At 35.8% G+C, this 17,805-nt stretch overlaps 1 protein-coding gene and 1 long non-coding RNA gene across 6 annotated transcripts in view; both read left to right on the top strand.

Moving 5' to 3' along the window:
• Nucleotides 1-17,805, top strand: part of AUH (AU RNA binding methylglutaconyl-CoA hydratase) — a 112,915-nt gene that overhangs the window by 16,323 nt on the left and 78,787 nt on the right. The gene's annotated exons all lie outside the window — the stretch shown is intronic.
• LOC310923276 lies at nt 14,028-16,367 on the top strand. Its single transcript, XR_014592573.1, has 3 exons — nt 14,028-14,160; nt 15,222-15,353; nt 16,158-16,367. It is a non-coding gene; the product is annotated as an uncharacterized lncRNA (long non-coding RNA).

The following is a 17,805-nucleotide window of genomic DNA, read 5'->3' as shown; positions in this document are numbered from 1 at the left end:
TGCCCAATGGTGAGTATTTAGGAGATGCTGGTGGCACCTCTGTGATATATGTATATATTAGAAATTGTAAAGAACCATGTGCAGTGGCCATGAGAGAGGAATGGGAAAAAAATGCAAGAGGAGCAGCCTTCCAAACCCCCAGATCAGTAGCAAGGAAGGGCAGGAGTTGCTCCAAGTGCCAAAGGAGAGATTCCCTTACAGTGCAAAGAGAAGACCATGTCAAACCAGGTTGTCACCCTGGAGCTCAGGATCAATCTGGAGAAGATATTCACACTGCAGGGCATGAGGAACCCCATGCTGAAGCAGGTGGACACATCCTGATGGAAGCTGCAGCCCATGAAGAGCCCAGTCAGGAGCAGGTTCCTGGCAGAGTTGTGACCCATGGCGAGCAGCCTATACCGTACCAGATGTTCTGGCAGTTGTGACCCATGGGGGGCCCATGCTGGAGAAGTCTATTTCTAAAGGACTGTGCCCTGTGGAAAGGACCATGCTGAAGCAGTTCTTGAAGAACTGTGTCTCCTGTGGGAAGTCCTGGAAAAGACTGTATTGTGTGGGAGGGATTCTATACTGGAGCAAAGAAAAAGAGTGAGGTGGAAAGAGTGGCAGGGATGAAGTGTTATGGTTGAATTACAAGCCCCATTCCCCCTCCCTTTTGCTCTGCACTGCAGTGGGGAGAGGTGGAGGAGTTAGTAATAAAGTTAAGCCAGGAAAAAAGGAATGGTGGGGGGAAGATGGATTTATTTTGGGTTTTTATTTTTGGTTTTTGTTTCTCACTATCTATCTTTTATTGGCAATAAATTAAATTTATCTTTCCTAAATCCAGTCTGTTTTGCGCATGATGGTAGCAAGTGAGTGATCTCCCTGTCTTTATCTTGATCCATGAGCTTTTAATTGTATTTTTTTCCCTGTCTTACTGAGGAGGGGAACTGGCAGAGAGTCTAAGTTAACCTACTACGTCCAGTTATTGGGGATTTTTCAAAGTAAGATGAGTCAAGACCTTTATTCTTGAAGACCTCAATTCTTTGAATTGAGGGTGGATTGGTTATATAAAGTCTCAGAGGACCTTATTTAAAAAATGGTCCAAAGTAAAAGTAGTCAGGAAGATTCCTATCCAGTTGAGTGAGTAGTGACCAGAGCTGTGTAATAAGTATGGTACAGAAGTTTAAGTGGAATAACTTCAACATAAAATACTAAATCTGTAACTACTTGGTTCTTTTTTCCATCCTTTACTTGTGGGTGCAGGATTTTTTTCTTAAGGCTTGTGTATGGCATCTGTTTAGATGACTCACTCTTCCTACATTATGTGCTCTGAAGACTTGTGTATGAAATATTGTGTGTCTTTCTCTAGTTTTGAAGTTTTCTAATGATAACTTCAGTTTAGTTACTCCTTTAATATCAGGAGCAATTTATAAAAGTATTATATTTCTGTCTAAGAGGGATTCCATTATTTCACTGAATACAGACAGTTTGAATTGAAAGTACTTTCAACCACCATGTACTTGTCTCCATGTCAAAGATTTCTAAGGGTCTAGTGGAAGTAGAGACAACTTAATTCATAGCTAGTATTAGCACAGCATAAAACTAAGGAAAAAAAAAGTTTCTGGTAATTGGATGTATTCAGTTGTAATGCTAAGTTGTGGATATTTCCATGCCATTTTTCTTCCCTTTTTGAATGAGCTGTTGACCATAGCTTACTGTGATTTGTGCGTACAAAGTAAAAAAACAAATTTAACATCAGGCCATTAGTGAATGATAAATTATCAGCTCCAGCTGGAGAATCATCTTTTTAGCAGTATTTTTCCTTGGTTGATGCCATTTTGAGATTTGCTTTTACAAGCTGATGAAACAGAACTTCTGACCATTCTTTCTCTTGTCTGTTTTGTGACATCTGATAAAAAATGGAAATGTAAAAAGGCTTATTTGTTCCAATGTTGCAAGCATTCTTCTTCTTCCTTCCTCAAGAGAACTGAAGCAATCTTGAACTTGAGATCCATGCTGTTACTTAAAGTTGGCTAAAAAGATTCAAATCTGTCTGAGTTGGTTCTGTAATTGTGTGATGAGCTCTACCAAACTGAATCAATATATTATAGACAGTTACCTAATTTGATTGATCAAGTTAGTGCTTTACTAGTAGAATATTTACCAAAGGCTGGACTCTATAATACAGTTATGTGGAAATACAACAGCTATTTCAGTTACTGGAAATGTGGGACTATTTTATGAGGTGGATATCTGTCTTTAGAACTCATTTTGAGCAACAGAACGCTATACTATATTTGGTGTCATTCATCTGGCTTATATGTTTTGGGAAGTATACAAGAAGGATTAAAATGTATCTTTGGCTGTTGGAGAACGTAGTGAGGGTGTTGTTTCACCTGCTGATTAAAAATACATTTTTAATCAGCAGGTAAAAAATTTTTAAAAATTTTCTGTTTTAATAGTTTAACAAATTGTCTTAGGCTTTTAGTCCATTACAACAAATGCATACAATTATTGTGGTATTTTCTGGAAATATGTTTTCTACTGAAAACCATCTAAAATATTAAGAATAATAAATTTTTTCCGAGGTAGTGGTTAGTTTTGGTTAGTTCTTTATCCAGAGGAGGGTAACAAGAAAGGGAATGACTTTCCCAAAGCCATGAAAAATTATAAAAGCATGGGAAAAAATAATCAAATTGAGTGCCTAAAAATGTTAAATTGAAATATTAGGTACAAAGTAATTTATTACGTCTGGAGAAGTAATTACAAATAAATTTACTGTGATAAGAGAAATTTATTTCTTTGGATTGTGTGTATGGCAGTCAGAGTCACGCTCAGGGTATTTATTCTCTGAGTAGCTGTACAGAAAACCTGAGGAGACAAATGTCTGAAGGCAACAATTAGCCATTTTTGAGTTCCCTTCCTACATCTTGTTCATATTATGTCAAGTAAAATTTTGGAGGTGCAGCTTGCTTTTAATAATGGTAAATAGAGGATTGGAGTCTAACTTTAGAGCTAAGACTTTTATAACCAAATGACTGAAAGTCACTTAATGAACGAAAAGAAGTATAACCATATAGCTTACAAGTAAGTAAATCAAGTATGATCCTGAACAGCTGGAGAACTTCTGAAGTTTCTTGAGATGCTTGAAATGGATGCAATGCTCTAGATCTTTTGGATTTTTACACAAATGGTACAGAAATCTCCACTGTAGTTACATTTGTAGTGACTTATTGTCCAAACTTGATACAGGTGGGAATGGTGAATATTTGGGATATGCAACAACTTCAGCATATCCCAGAATTCAAATAAAAGTGATATCTTGATGATTATGAAGCAATGAAAAGTACTTCACTGGGGTATGTCAGCTGACTACCTAGAACAGAGAAACACACATACAGACCTTACTTATAATGTTATAGTGAGTTTTCAAACAGTGAAATATTTCCTGGAGTGCATATGTACCAGGACAGACTAAATTAAAATGGAAAAGATACCAGATGATGCAGAACATTATATATTGGGAAAACTCTGTTCTGCAGTGGATGTTCCTAGCTAGTTGGACAACTTGTTTTCCCATTTGCTCTTATAAAGAATCTGTGCTTTTGGGATATAAAATATTTAAAATATTTTATGTAAATATTTAAAGAATAACCAGAAATTGTTTTTGTCTGTGTTTGTTTGTCTTTTTTTTAATATATGTCTCAAGGGCTTGCTCCTCAGATGGTGATGTCACTGCCATTTTGCAGTTTTTGCTGCTTGGGAATGTATCTTTAATGGCTATGTATGTGCTGCAAGTGCAATACCTTTAATTTTTGATTTAAAAAAGTTGTTCTATACTATTTCTGTCAGGTTTATCCAAGCCCATATTGTATGGGCTTGGATTACCCAAGCCCTAGCCCTAGATTGTATGGATAGATGAATTCCTGTATTTCACATACTTGTTACTGTTGGATTTGACTTTTGGAATATAGTCCTTGTCGCACTGCTTAGGACTGCTTGGGAGTTGCATTGAATTTCATGTATAGGTACTCACATGCATCACACTTTTTTTCTCCCTCCTTTTTAATCTTGTATCATTGAACCATGTAATTAGAAGGCTATTGGCATCCATGACACCATAAGAAATTCTTATAATTGCTCGCATGTTAGAGATGTGTAGATGAACTTGACTGTTGTAGAGAAAGACTTAACTGGAAACCTGCGTAATTATCAGCAGGCCGCTTCTGATGTTTGTGTGGATCAAAGTGAGAGGACTGTGGAATTCAGTGCTGCTGAAGTCTTTGATTTGCTAGGATAGACTAGTGGACAGGATGCTGTATCTGAACAGTTTTGTTTCCATGGAAGTGAGTGAAGTCTTGAGATTCTCCTGTTCAGAAAAAAAATTAGTGTGGTATAATTTGTCATCTTTAAGCAAGCTCTGGTCTGTGTCCTGCAGGTGTATTAAAGCTAGAAAAGTGTTAATTTAATATCTAAATCTGCAGGAATAACTGTGTAGTCATCGTTGGTATTTTTAAGCTCTTTGAAGTCGCAGGGCAGTTCAGATGAGTATATTCTTGTATATATCAACTTTCAGATTTCTGTACCTCTCTGTAGCTATTTTAAAGTATTTGAGTTTTTTTCCTCTGTGGTCAATGTGTGTACTAACAAATGTATTAATTACTAGTGGTTTTATCTTTAGAACTTGTGCTAGGAATGTCTGGTTTAGAGTTCATTTCTCATGTAGCAGCCCATATGGTGCTGTGTTATAGATTGGTGACCAGAACAGTGTTGAAAAGACAACGTTTTATAATTGTCACTGAACAGTGCTTGAACAACATGAAGGTCCTCTGTACTTCTCGCTGTACCAGTCAGCCAGCTGAGGGTAAGCAAGAGACTGGGGTGGGGCACAGCTGGCAGAGCTGATGTGAATTGAGCAGAGAAATATTCTGTAACGTATGACATCGTACTCAGCAGTAAAACTGGGTGGTTGTTTTTCCAAAGTAGACCTTGTCCAGACTGGAGAGACATTGGTCTGCTGGTGTGGAATGACTGCTTTTGCATCATTTGTTTTCTTCATTTTTTCTGCTTGTATTTACTAAACTGGCTTTATCTCATCCTGCAGGGTGGGTCCTCCTCTCCCTCCCCACTGCTTTTGTGGTTCTTTTCATTTCTCTATCCTGATGTGCAGTGAGAAGGCAACTGGGTGGGGGCTTACCTGCTATCCAGAGTCAAGCACTACAAAACTATGGGTTTGTATGACATGAAAAATGAAATCTGGAGTCATTAGCTGGATTAGTTCCAAAAATGTCCTGTATGGTAATGAATACCAGCATTGCTATAATGCTACTGTACTCCTTTTTAGCTTTGCTAGAGGGATGCTTGAAATCACTTTAAGCCTGTTCTGACAGGTGTTGCAGCCCTAGATGGTTATTCTTTTTCCCCATTCTATTTTCAGGATACAGTGGTGAAATCTTGATTAGGAACTTAGTATTTAGGGAGGTGCTCATTAGCTATTTTTAATCCAAAAGTACCATTAGCACTCTTTCAGTAGAAACACAGGTTTTGGACAAAGATTCTTTCTGTACTTCTAGCCCCTTCACGGTTAGCAGTTAGAGAAACTCTGAGATGATTTACAGGTATTGTTATTCTCACTGCTTCACAAGTTGCATTTTTTTCTTGGAGTCTGGAATTGCAGCACCGTAGAATATTAGGTATTAGATTATGAATTTGAGGTATATTCCTGAGTTACAAAATATTGTTTGACTGTCTTTCTTTATGTAGACCTTCATCAACAATATGATTTTGTTTTAAGCCTTTGATTTCAAATCTTGGAATAGAGACAAAGTTGTCTATATTTAAGAATGAAAACATTTTTTTTTTCACTTTTTTCCCCCTTCTTTTTAGATCTCTTGAGACTTGGGTTAGTATCATAACTGGCATTAAGACAATCCAGGAACTTTATCTTTTCAAATTACTTGCACTTTCTGTAATAAATACATTTTTAGATTTCCAAGACAACTTTGCATATTTTGAAATAGAGTTTTATACAATTGCCTGGAAAACACAGAGGACTGTATTAGGTAGAATTCTGTGTTATTGTAATAGCATGTTGTTCATGGTCTGGCAATTGTAACAGGTTAGTAGAGGTGTTGAGCAAATTGATTGAGTCCAGCAAGGTCTCTGGAGGTATTTAAAAGGCACTTAGGGATGTGGGCAAGGTAAATGGTTGTATTCAATGATCTTGAAGGTTTTATTCAGGCTAAACAATGCTCTGATTTCATGATACATGAGCCATTTTGACATGATTATGGTGGAGGTTAGCTGTTTTAGTTAATGTAATTTTCACTGTTCAAATCTTAGTTAAAAAGAGAGCAATAGCATGCTCATGGATCAGGTTTTTTTTCAGAACTTAAACTCACTCATCTATGATCCATATAAAATGGTTTAAAACTTCGTGGTTTTAAAGGGGCTAAAACCATGTGAAGATCGCTTTAACAGGAAGTTACAGATGATTGATTAGCCCTGATCATACTAAATTGATAAGATAAATTTGTCAAGGCTCTGGTAATTGCATTTGTTCTTACATGAGGAACTTCATTCCTCTTAGTTTCTTTTATGTACCTCTGAACATTTGACTTTCCACTGCAGTGTCTAAGGTCCAGATCTCTTCCATAAATATTAAGTCAAATTGGGCAGTCACTTCCATTTGAAATGTTCATTTCACATCTGTGGGTATTTGTCATGTTGATTTGTGAAAAAAGTGTGCAAGTTTTCTTTACAGTTTTCTGAGGCAGATTGTCACAGTGCAGTGTACGAGTTAAGTAATCCTTTTCTCTAGAGTACTAAGCGCCTGTGGCACCTGATTTCTTTATTGGTGAGGGAACTGAGCCTGCTTAGCCATTTATATCCTTGGCAGAGAAAACCTGCTGGCAAAAATAATCTGATCTCGTGTGCTTGATGGTAGTGTGCTGGAAATAGAACACATGTGCGCAACACATGGCAAAAATAGTTATTACGTGGTAAAGAATTCCTTCCCATTTGCTTTTCAAAAGAGTGAATAAAAGAGGCATGTAGCAGAGGTACTTAGATATATCTGAATCTGTTGTATTTTCATCTTAAGACAATTTGCAACAGTCAGTTTCACATCTGCTTTTATAAATGGCATAGAATTGGACATAAGGCAGCTATATATATGTTAATCGTTAATGTTAATTTATATATGTGTTAATTACGACAAATATGAAGAAAAACTTCAATAATTAAATTTTACTGCAGTAAATACACAACAAAGGTATTCTTAAAATAAACCAGTGTCAGCTGCAAGCCAAGACAAGAGAGTAAAAAAAGATATTTTTTTGGTAGCATCTAAATTGAATGTGCAGCTCTTGAAAGCTGAAGGAGAAAAAAGTAACTGAATTTATATAAATGGAGCATGGAATTGCTTATATATTTGCATGTGTAACATCACCTTTATAATATGTTCATGAAGTGATGCAGGAAAATGTAGAGACCTGTCCATAGCTAAAATGGTTTTAATTTTGTTAGATTTTTTTTTTTAATGTACAATCTGTGGACATTTGTTTTGAACATTTAAAAATGTATTAAAACATGAAAAATATATTTGTAAAAGTAATATAGGTAGTATAAAAATGAAGAGATTCTGAATTTTCTATTTTGATCTTCTCCTTGTAAAATTTTTACTTTTTTTCCTAGTTAAGCACTGATTCCATGTTTGTAATATAATAAATAGAAATACATGGGTGCTTCTGTTTATACAGATCAGGTTTTGTTGTCTTGCACAAAATTTATGACAGAAGTAAAAAAATGCTCTGATTTCTAGTCTGATCCTGCCTGTTGTGACAAAATGCAATCCCCCAAACTTAGTTAATGATAAAAAGCTGCATTGATATTGAAGTTGGCTAGGAATGAGCTTCTAACACAATTTGAAGTATAAGAAAGCAGGTGCTCTTTATTGCAGGTCTGGACACATTTGGAGGATTTTTCCTCTAATTGAATGTGTGTCATGAAACTTTACAACAGGGTATTTATTCCATCATGATCATACATATTCATTACAGCATACTTCCTGGGTAATACATAAACATCACTTTTCCTAGAACTAATTTGCATGCATCTGCCTCCTATTGGAAGTCCTGTTGTGATCCTTGAGTGTCGTCAACAGGGGTCTCTGGTTGTCTCATCGTATTCACTGGGTGCCCCCAATGTTGTAGTGACTTTGCCTTGAACTTCTCTTAGGTCATATGCTGTTGTTTCTTGTTACATAGCTTTGCCACAAAACCCACTTATTTTCCTCATTACCTGTTTATCCATTGGTTCCAGCTACTAGTTTAGCATCCTGTGTGTCTAGATTCACATTCTTTAATCTAATTTCGTATTTAGAATTTGAGCTGTATTTTGCAACTTCAAGGAACTGAAGATTTCTATTCTCTGTTGTCTGTCAGCAGGTAGATAATTAGTTGTCTACAATTTCCCTCGGATCTTCCAATCTAACTTATGTAGTTCATATTAATGGTGAAGCATTAGGGTTTTGTAGGATATAAGAAATTTAGATCTAAAATAATATCTTTTTATATTTTAAGATGTCTTTGTGAGGTTCTTGTCACCAGCTGGAACTTACTGAATGCATATGAATGGACATGGTTTTTAAGTGATTGACCTTAGGTACAAATATTACCAATCCATATAATTTGCTAAACCCCTCCAGATGGCAGGTAATACTCCTGTGTTGGATCTTCTTTTTTTTCCCTTTCTTTCTCTAAAGTAATTTTCTGACAAGTCTATTGGATGGTCTTTTAAAAATAGAGGAGATCAAATATCTCTGAAGTATTTTAAAATAACAAGTCCTTAGAAAATAGAATTCAGTTTGCAATATTGGTGCTGAAAATATATTCAGTGGATGGGAAATTTTGTAATTTGCAAGCTCTTTGATTTATTTTTCTGAGTCAGTTTGAAGCCTTTGGGGACACCAGGAGTAAGGGGAGATTACTGCTTTTGAATTGCTTAACTTGGTGTACTGACAAATAGAATTGCAGCTGCTGTTTTCATATCTAGTTTTGTGTGAACAAAGGATAATTAAGATATATTCTTGTTCATGGCTCAAATACATACTTGTCCTTAGTTTCACACAGAAGAACACATTCTACTGTGTAGAATGGGAAGATTACTGTCCTTGAATGCCCCAGTATTAATCTGATCCAGAGATGTTTGTGCAGAAATGCCAACATTTTAATGGTAGTGCATGTTTGAGGATTTTTTTGTTGTTGTTGTTGTTGTTTTTTTTTTTTTAGTCCAAGATTTAAGTTTAGGTCCAAGATTTAAGTCCAAGACTTAGAATAGCCAAAGCTGAGCTCTGTATCTTTAGCCCAGAAAATGCTTCTTCTCCCATTTGGATTTTTCCACAAAAATCCATGTTCTTACCTACAATAGCTTGAAAAGGTTTCTGGTCAAACTCAGTTTTCACCTCATACGGTCTTTCTAAGGCCTAAGGCCATTACTTCAAGTCTTTCTCAAGTTTGTTTGCAGTCTGATGTATGCAGAGAGTGGTCGTTTTGTAATTTGGGAGCAACAGGACATGATTATTGTTGCAGACATTCTTTACAAGGTTGTCTGTGTTTTCGTATACTGTATGTATTATTTACTAGCTTCTTTAAATGTTCCACTGAAGGTATCACTTGCTGCATAGCAGCACAGAATTCAGTGTTGTTGAATCTTGACCTCTGGGAAGTTTATAGCTAATAGTTTATAACTACTATACCATCATGACTAATACAGATCATTGGAAGAGGAAAAAAAAACAAAAAACAAAAGAGATACAGGGTGATGAGTACAAAATCAAGGGAAGGAAAGGAAAGTAGTGAAAAAGAATTTAACCCATATCTTTTTCTGCATTCAAATGATATAGCAGTACAAACCAGTTTTTCTCAGGAAAAACTTTTCCTTTCCTAAATAGCATTTATGCTAGAATACTGACTTCAGGACTTCTTTAGAAAAAAATCTGACTTTCTCTTCTTTACCACACAGCACACTTCCTCTTTTTCTGTTTACAGCTCATAAAACCGGGTGTGCTGCTAGTAAACTATTTTTCTACTTATTGCTAATCAAAAAAAGGTTAAGCCATCAGTATCAATTCCTTTTAATATTAAAACCCTATATCTGCCATGCTCAGATGTACAGTATATGCAAAATATTTGAGTCAGACATCTGTGATAGTGCTATGAAACGTCTTTTATTATTACTGAATTTACTAGAAAACAAAGTGGAGTAGACAGGTTGCTGAGAATTTTGTGTGAGTTCATATTTTTTTGAGTTGAAAGGCTTAGTAGTATTTACTAAAAATATTTAGTCTGAATATTCATTTAAGGTTTGAGAAGAAAGATGAAGAGTCTCACCACTAGCAAGTTTTGGGAATGCTTTCTTGTGAATCAGAAGATAGAAAACTGTGTGTAGGTTGTTATTATAGGGATTAGATGTTAGCAGACTTTACTGCAAAGCTGTTGCAATTGATACAAATAAGATGTGGTACTACATTAATGCTATTTTTTTCAGTCATAGTGTTGTTAGAATTACCATATATTATTATTCTATTAAGTAAATTAGTTTTATTTTTAATAACTTTGGTGCTGATCTCTTCAGAGGATTTTGTTTTGGAAGATGCAGAATTAATAGAAATCACAAGTAGTAATTGCACCATTAGTTTGGAGCTAAATAGTAGGGTAAAAAAACAGGTATTGTGGTTGTCTAACTTGAACTTTCCTATCAGTATAAGAATTCAGTTCTGTTTAATGTAGAAGTTCTCCTAGGGAAGGTTGAATCTGAAAATGAAAAGTTATTTGGGGAAGTTGAAGTTGAGTTTTCAGACTACCACAGTGACTGAAGTACTAAGTACTTCTGTAATGCTTGTTGTAGAAATAATGCGGAAATACAAGTGTTAAAGGAAAAAGCTTTACTTTTTTTTTTTTTAAGAAAATGCTCTGTATTGAATAATGATTGCAACATACATTTTTTAAATTAAATTGTGATATCTTTACCATGATGTGAATTGTAAACTCATGATCTTGTCCTGTAGCTGGGATACTTTATAAGATACTATTTTAAACTTGGAGCACACAGATTTGTCACAATTTGATTGTTTTAGAGGCCCATGGTTGTGGGTTCTAGCAACTTACCAGCTGACCTTTACTTCTATCACCACCATTTTCTCTTTCTGGATCTTCTCCATTGATTCTGTATCCATCTGAGAATCAACATTTATGCAGCCTTTGTGCTACTCTTCTGGTGGTCCTGATTTGTTAGCCTGACAGAAATCAGTAGAACTGAGACATAACACAGAATCAAAAAATAATGTCTTAATTTACTCTTTGGAAACATGTAACGGTCCTATCCTCATACTTTTCCCAGCTGTGCTTAGTTCCCAGCAAGCAGCTGGGAACTAAGCAGACACAGCTGCTTGCTCACGCTCTCACCTCAGTGGAATTAGAGAATGAATTGGAAGAGTAAAAGGTATAAAACCTATGAACTGAGATAAAGACAGTTTAAGTGGGAAATCAAAGGCTGCAGACACAAGAAAAGTAAAACGAGGCATTCATTCACCACTTCCCATGGACAGGGAGGTGTTCAGCCTTTGACAGGAGAGCAGGGCCACATCAAGTGTGACAGTGACTTGGGAAGAAAAATCACTCCAAATGTCTTTCCTTTCCTTCTTCTTCTGCCACACTGTATATGATCTTCCACCATTGTCCTGAGCATGATGCCACATGCTCTGGAATATCCCCTTGGTCAGTTGTAGTCACTTGTCCTTTGTCACCTTATGTCTGTGTTCCATCTGATGCGCCCCCAGTCTCCTCAGCAGCGTGACAGTACAAAAAGCAGAAAAGGCCATAGCTCTGTATAAGCCCTGTGCAGCAATAACAAGAACATCTCTATATTATTGGCTCTATGCTCAGCACAAATCCAAAACACAGCCTCATTCCAGATGAAAAGAAAAAAAAAATTAACTCTACCCAAGCCAAGACCAGCCATAACTGGTTTATTTCAGGTTTCATGGAGGAAACTTCCGGAAGTCCTGTTGTAATAGGAGCTATAAGAGAATAGGGACTGGGGAGAGACTGGATGATGCAAGTTTCACAAAGAAAGCTGGTTGATATTTAGTGAAAAAATTCGCTTTATTTTTAAGAGATGAGGTTTGTATCTTTATAATGATTCTTTTTTTCCCTGCTTTTGCAAGTGAGTATGATTTCAGGAAACACATGTAAGGTGTAAACTTTTTTTTTGTTTGTTTTGTTTTGTTTTGTTTTTGTTTTTGTTTTTTTTCAGCTGAAGAGGTTAACAGGAGGAATATTGTTGTTTGTGTCTAAATTTAGAGCTGGACACAGAGGATGGAAAAAAGAGCCAGCTGACTTTAAGCTATAGCTGATCTGAATTTGCATAGGCATTGGAAGAAGATTTTAGACCCTTTAAATATGAAGTTAGTTGTTTATATTCAGGATTCCTAGATTTTTTTTCACACAGTGGAAACTTGTGTGAAGTAGCACCTGGGCCTTTCAGAAAGTCTCAAAATTCAAAATCTTAAAGGAAAAAAAAATAGGCAACCCTCCCCCCTCTATCCCTGAAGTTGTACCTTCTGAAATATCCTATTTGGGAGAACTGATATAGCAGCTAGTGCTTTAAAATATGCTGATCTACGTGTAAATTATTGCAAGATATGTAAGATAACTTACAGTGGAGCTATAATGCTGCCATTTTACCAAACAGGGAATGTTGAGGACCGGCATCTTGCCACAGGCTTAAATATATAGGAATTGCAGACATTTTGTTTGTTTTTCACAGTTGGATGGTTCTCAGGAATGTCTCTCTGACAGGAGGGTATATGTGCAAAAACTGCAGATATCAAGTCATGCTAATAAATTATTATGGCCAATGTTATATGGAAGAATATAAATATCTATTTTGGCTTAAAAATCATATATCCACATTTAGATAACTTTAGGAATATACAGTACAAATGAAAGAATTTGGTTTTATTAATTTAAATTACTTCCTTATGTAGGAAATATACATGGCAGCCTTCATGCCAAACTGTTTTTCTGTCAACTAAAATGACTGCAGTGACTGTCTTTCTCATTTTGTTTTGAAATTTAGAATGCAGCTTGCTTTTTATAATTGTTATATGTAAATGCATTTTCATTTGTACTCAGTTCAGATGGTGTTTGCAAAGATTTGTGTCTGTACAGGTGTGCAACAAGATTGATGGTTGGTCTTTAGTAAAGCAAATGGCAACAACTGAAAGTAGATGATTACTCTTTAGTTTTGAAGGGTGCTTTCTCCTAAGTTGTGAAAGGTGCTTTAACCATATATTGTGAACTATTTTCTTAGATAAAGTGATATTTACCAGGCAATTATGAAAAATATGTCATAATCTCCTTAGTATGTTTGTGTAACAGTACCAAAGGCTGAGAGATAACCCAATTAGATAGGCATAGGGCCAAGGTCTGTGTTTTCAGCCAGTGACTGTTTAGCTCTTTGCACTTCGAATCCTGATCTTAGTATATTAATTCACTGTTAAAGCTGAATCTCGTGGTAGTGCTGTGGTTTTACTTTTTTGGTTCCTTACATATTGCATATTCAAATATCTTCCTAATGCCCATGAACATATGTACCCTTACTTATATTAGTTTCAAATCATTCTGGATCTTTGCAATTGCTGACTTTCTAAGAATTTTGTGCATCCAGAAAATATCCGAATACTTTTATGTACCTTTTGAAGTTCTCTATTCCATTTTATATGAGAAGATTTTAAGCAGTTGCTTAGTATTTTGTGGTATATTACTGATTTCTTTACCATTGTGTTTTTTGTTTCCTACCTTAATGAAATCATTACATGGTTTTTGTTTTGGGTGGGACAGAGTCTATTTTCTTCCTAGTAGCTGTTACAGTGCTGTTGTTTAGATTCGGTGTGAGGATAATGTTGACAACACACTGATGTTTTGGTTGCGGCTAAGTAGTGCTTACCCTAAGCCAAAGGCTTTGCAGGTGCACAAGAAGCTGAGGGGCATCACAGCTAGGACAAGCTGACCCAAACTGGCCAAAGGGCTATTTCCTACCATGGAATGTCATGCCCAGTTTATTAACTGGAGGCAGTTGGCTGAGAGCTGCTGATTGCTGCTGGGGAACAGGTGAGTGGTGACCCATTGTACATCATGTGTTTTTTCTCCTTGGCCTTCATTTGTATCTCTCTTTTTTCTTGTATCAGTTGTTATTGTTGTTGACATTATGAAGATGATTATTCTTATTTCACTCTCATTATTAAATTGTTCTTATCTCAACTCTTTTCCTGATTTTCATTCCCATCACACTGGTAAGGAGCTGGAGTGAATAAGTGGCTGTGTGGTATACTTAGGTGCCAGCTTGGGTTAAACCACAACAGAGGTGTACCAAAATGTAGAGATCCAAGTCATGTTTGCCACATAGAACTGGTGATCATGTCTGTTTAACTTCAAACTAAGAAATAAAGGAAAAATTAAGTATGAGAACAAGGGAGAGTTTGAAGAAACTTAGAATAAATGTTGTGGCATTCTTTCCTCATTGAAAAGTTTCAAGGTACTCTGCAGCATGGGCAAAGTTAATGAGAATCTTAGGGTTTTTTATCAATCCTTAAGGAGTTAGAAAATAAAACAAAAAACAAACAAACAAAAAGTTATGCAGAGCCATGTTTTGACAACCATACATGATTTTTTACAGATTATTCTCTGAGGAAATGATCTTTTGATATAAATTTTACCTGTTACATGCACATTTAATTTCAAATCTAAATATAAAATCTCAGATCACAGAAAACGTAGAGTAAATTACACTGCTTTGTAAGATCTTCCTGTTCAGTAGCACTCCTAAAAGAAGCTGATCCTCAGAAGCAAGTTGCTAGCAGTTCTTTGTTTAGTAGATATTTTGGTATGATTTTTCACTTTTTGTCTTTAAATTTCAGATCTCTCTCTCTCTCTGAAATGATGTTTCATTTCTTAATGTTATGAGTTAGTAACTGATTTAGAAGTATTGGTAGAGTCAGTTTGAATCTAAAATCTTGAAAATATTTAGGAACGCAGTATATAGCGTATTCAGTACATTTTAACTTTGTGTATTCTTTACCTTTTAAACATTTAGATTTGAATATCCATTTTTATTGTGACAAAAAAATTTAAAAATTCTTGTCTTTTAATCTCTTAAATATTGTTTTTATATTTTTGGAGGAGTTGTTTATTCACCCTTGGAAAATGGGACAGACTTCCAAAGTGCTCAGTTATGCAGAAATATGTCTAGGGTGGAAAAAACTCAACTGGAGTTTGAACTGCCAGGTATTAAGAGCAACAAGAAAAACTCCTGTAAGTATGTTAGTACCAAATGTAAGGTCAAGGAAAATGTAGGTCTCCCACTGCACAGGTCTGACAGCTTAATTATGGACAACACAGTAAAGGTAGAAGTATTCCATTTTCTCTTTGCCTGGGAAAGGTCAGCTCCCAAGTCTCTATGCCAAGAAGCAACAACAGAGTTAAGAGCAAAACAGTGGTATAGTAGGATTGAGTTAAGATCCAGCTGTAGCAGTTGGAGACATGAACAGTTTTGGTGGGATGCATTTGAATTGGTCCACCATCTATCTTATTTGAAAGGTCATTGAAGGCCTAAGTGACTGGAAAAGATCAAATACTATACCCATCTAGAGAAATGAAAATTTGGGGAACTGCAGAGCTGTCAGTCTCACCACATTTTTGGGAGAAAAAGTGTTTGTGAAACAAGTGTTTATTGAAGTTTTTTCCAAGAATATGAAAGACAAGAAAGAAAAGGGCTGGGAAAACCCAACTCAGACTTACCAAGGTAAATTGTGCTTTACCAACATGATGTTTTCTGTGATGAAACCACTTACTCGGTGGATGAAAGAAGAGTTACAGATGCTCTTGATTTAAACAAGGAACTTGACATGTTCACCCTAGTATTCCTGTAGAGAAGTTGGTAAGATAGAATTTAGACGTACAGACTGTGTAAAGTGTCTCATCTCTAAAGATCAAAGGGCAGTGTTATGTTAGCAGCTCAAAGTCTAACTGTTAGTGGTCCTTAGAGTAGAGTTCCTTGAAAGTTGATGCTGGGTCTGATAGTGCTATTCAATATATTTGTAAATATTCTAATGATAGGACTGAACCATCCCTGAGCTTGCAGATGACTTCAAAGTGCAAGGAGGGGAGATGTCTGAGGAGGAGCCACCATTCATTCAGAGAAACCTTGAGAGGCTGAAAAATTGGACCAACAAGAATTGTGTGAGTTTTAACAAAGATAAATAGGAACTGTATCTGGAGTGGAATAAACTTAAGTGGCAGAACAGGCTGAGAACGCACTGGCTGCAAAGCACTTGTGGGTTCTGGGAGACAGCAAACTTAACATGAATTAGTACTATAATACTGTGTAAAGAAGGCAAACAGTGTCATGGAGTGCATCAGGAGAATCATCAGTAGATTAAGGCATGTGCTTATTCTGCTCAGCACTTCATAGGCCACATACCATGATTAGCGGGTTGGAGGTTGCTGGGAGGGGAGAGGTAACTAACTGTGCCAGGTAGATTTAGAGAAAAATACTTTATTTGTGAGGGTTTATACAGCGACAGAAAAGGCAGTGTGCACAGGTTGCTCTAGAGGAATACCATCCAAATTAAAAGAAAAAAAAAAGATCAGTGTGAGAAGATTAATTAAGAATTAATCATAGGAATAGCTTTCCCAGAGAAATGGTGGAATCTCCCTTGCCAACAGTATTAAAGACTTGGAAGGACCCCAGACAACCTCATCTAGGGCTGTGCATTTGATAGAAGTTTGGACCAGGTCACTTCTAGAGGTTTTATATGAGAAGATAAAGTGATTTTTTTTTTTTTAACTTCGTGGAATGTGTTCCAGAGTGTCAATAATTATGACACATTTTGCCTGTTCTTGATTGAGCAGCCTGAACTCATTTGCGTTCAGGATTACAGTCAGTAATAGCCCTAATGGTTACAGATTGATGATCTGAGTATGCTGGGTCTGGCTGAGCTGGAGGTGCAATGGAATTGCACTGGTATACATGCATATATTTTCTGCAAAGCATAAAATGTTTTATGTGGGCAAGAGGTTTCAGTAGTGACTGACATTGTTTTGTGCTGTGATTTGTCAAGCTTGTAGCTTTATATGCAGAAAAATATTAGTTGAAACTGGAGTAAAAATCATTAATCTATATGACAACATTATTATGATCGAATTTAAATGATGCTTTTGTGGATTTTAAGGATATAAATTGTAAGTATATATCAGTAGAATAATACTCATGACTTACTACTGTGTTAATAAAGTTCTACTTGTGTTAGACTTGACACTATCTTTAAATAAATACATTTATTTCATAGGGTATTGTAGTTTTAAAATTGGGAGTTAAGTTGTCCTAAATAGATTTCAGGATGTAAAATCTTTATTTCTGAAGTTCTTTGAAATTGGAAAAAAAAAGAAATGTGGATGAATCTTTCTGGTTTTGAATGTGAGTTGACTATAGTGTGGTCTTCACATATGTATGTACTGCTTCATCTTGTGGTATTCTTCACCTTGTAGAAGTTTACTGGTGTTCTGCTAATGGTTTCTTGGATTTCTTGGAATGACATCTCTAGAAGTTGCACACATCTGCTTTTAAGTAAAGATATTTCCACGTACCTTAATGGATTTTTTTTAGTGGTTATAAGTTAATCTATAATGTATGTCAAAGTTGGCCCTTTGCCTTCAGTATTTTATTTAGTTCAGTATGTGTGGAAAAGGATGAATATTAATTCAT

This window comes from Zosterops lateralis (assembly GCF_965231275.1).
Source record: "Zosterops lateralis genome assembly, chromosome: Z".
Classification (NCBI taxonomy): domain Eukaryota; kingdom Metazoa; phylum Chordata; class Aves; order Passeriformes; family Zosteropidae; genus Zosterops; species Zosterops lateralis.
This window is presented reverse-complemented; position numbering and strand designations above follow the sequence as displayed.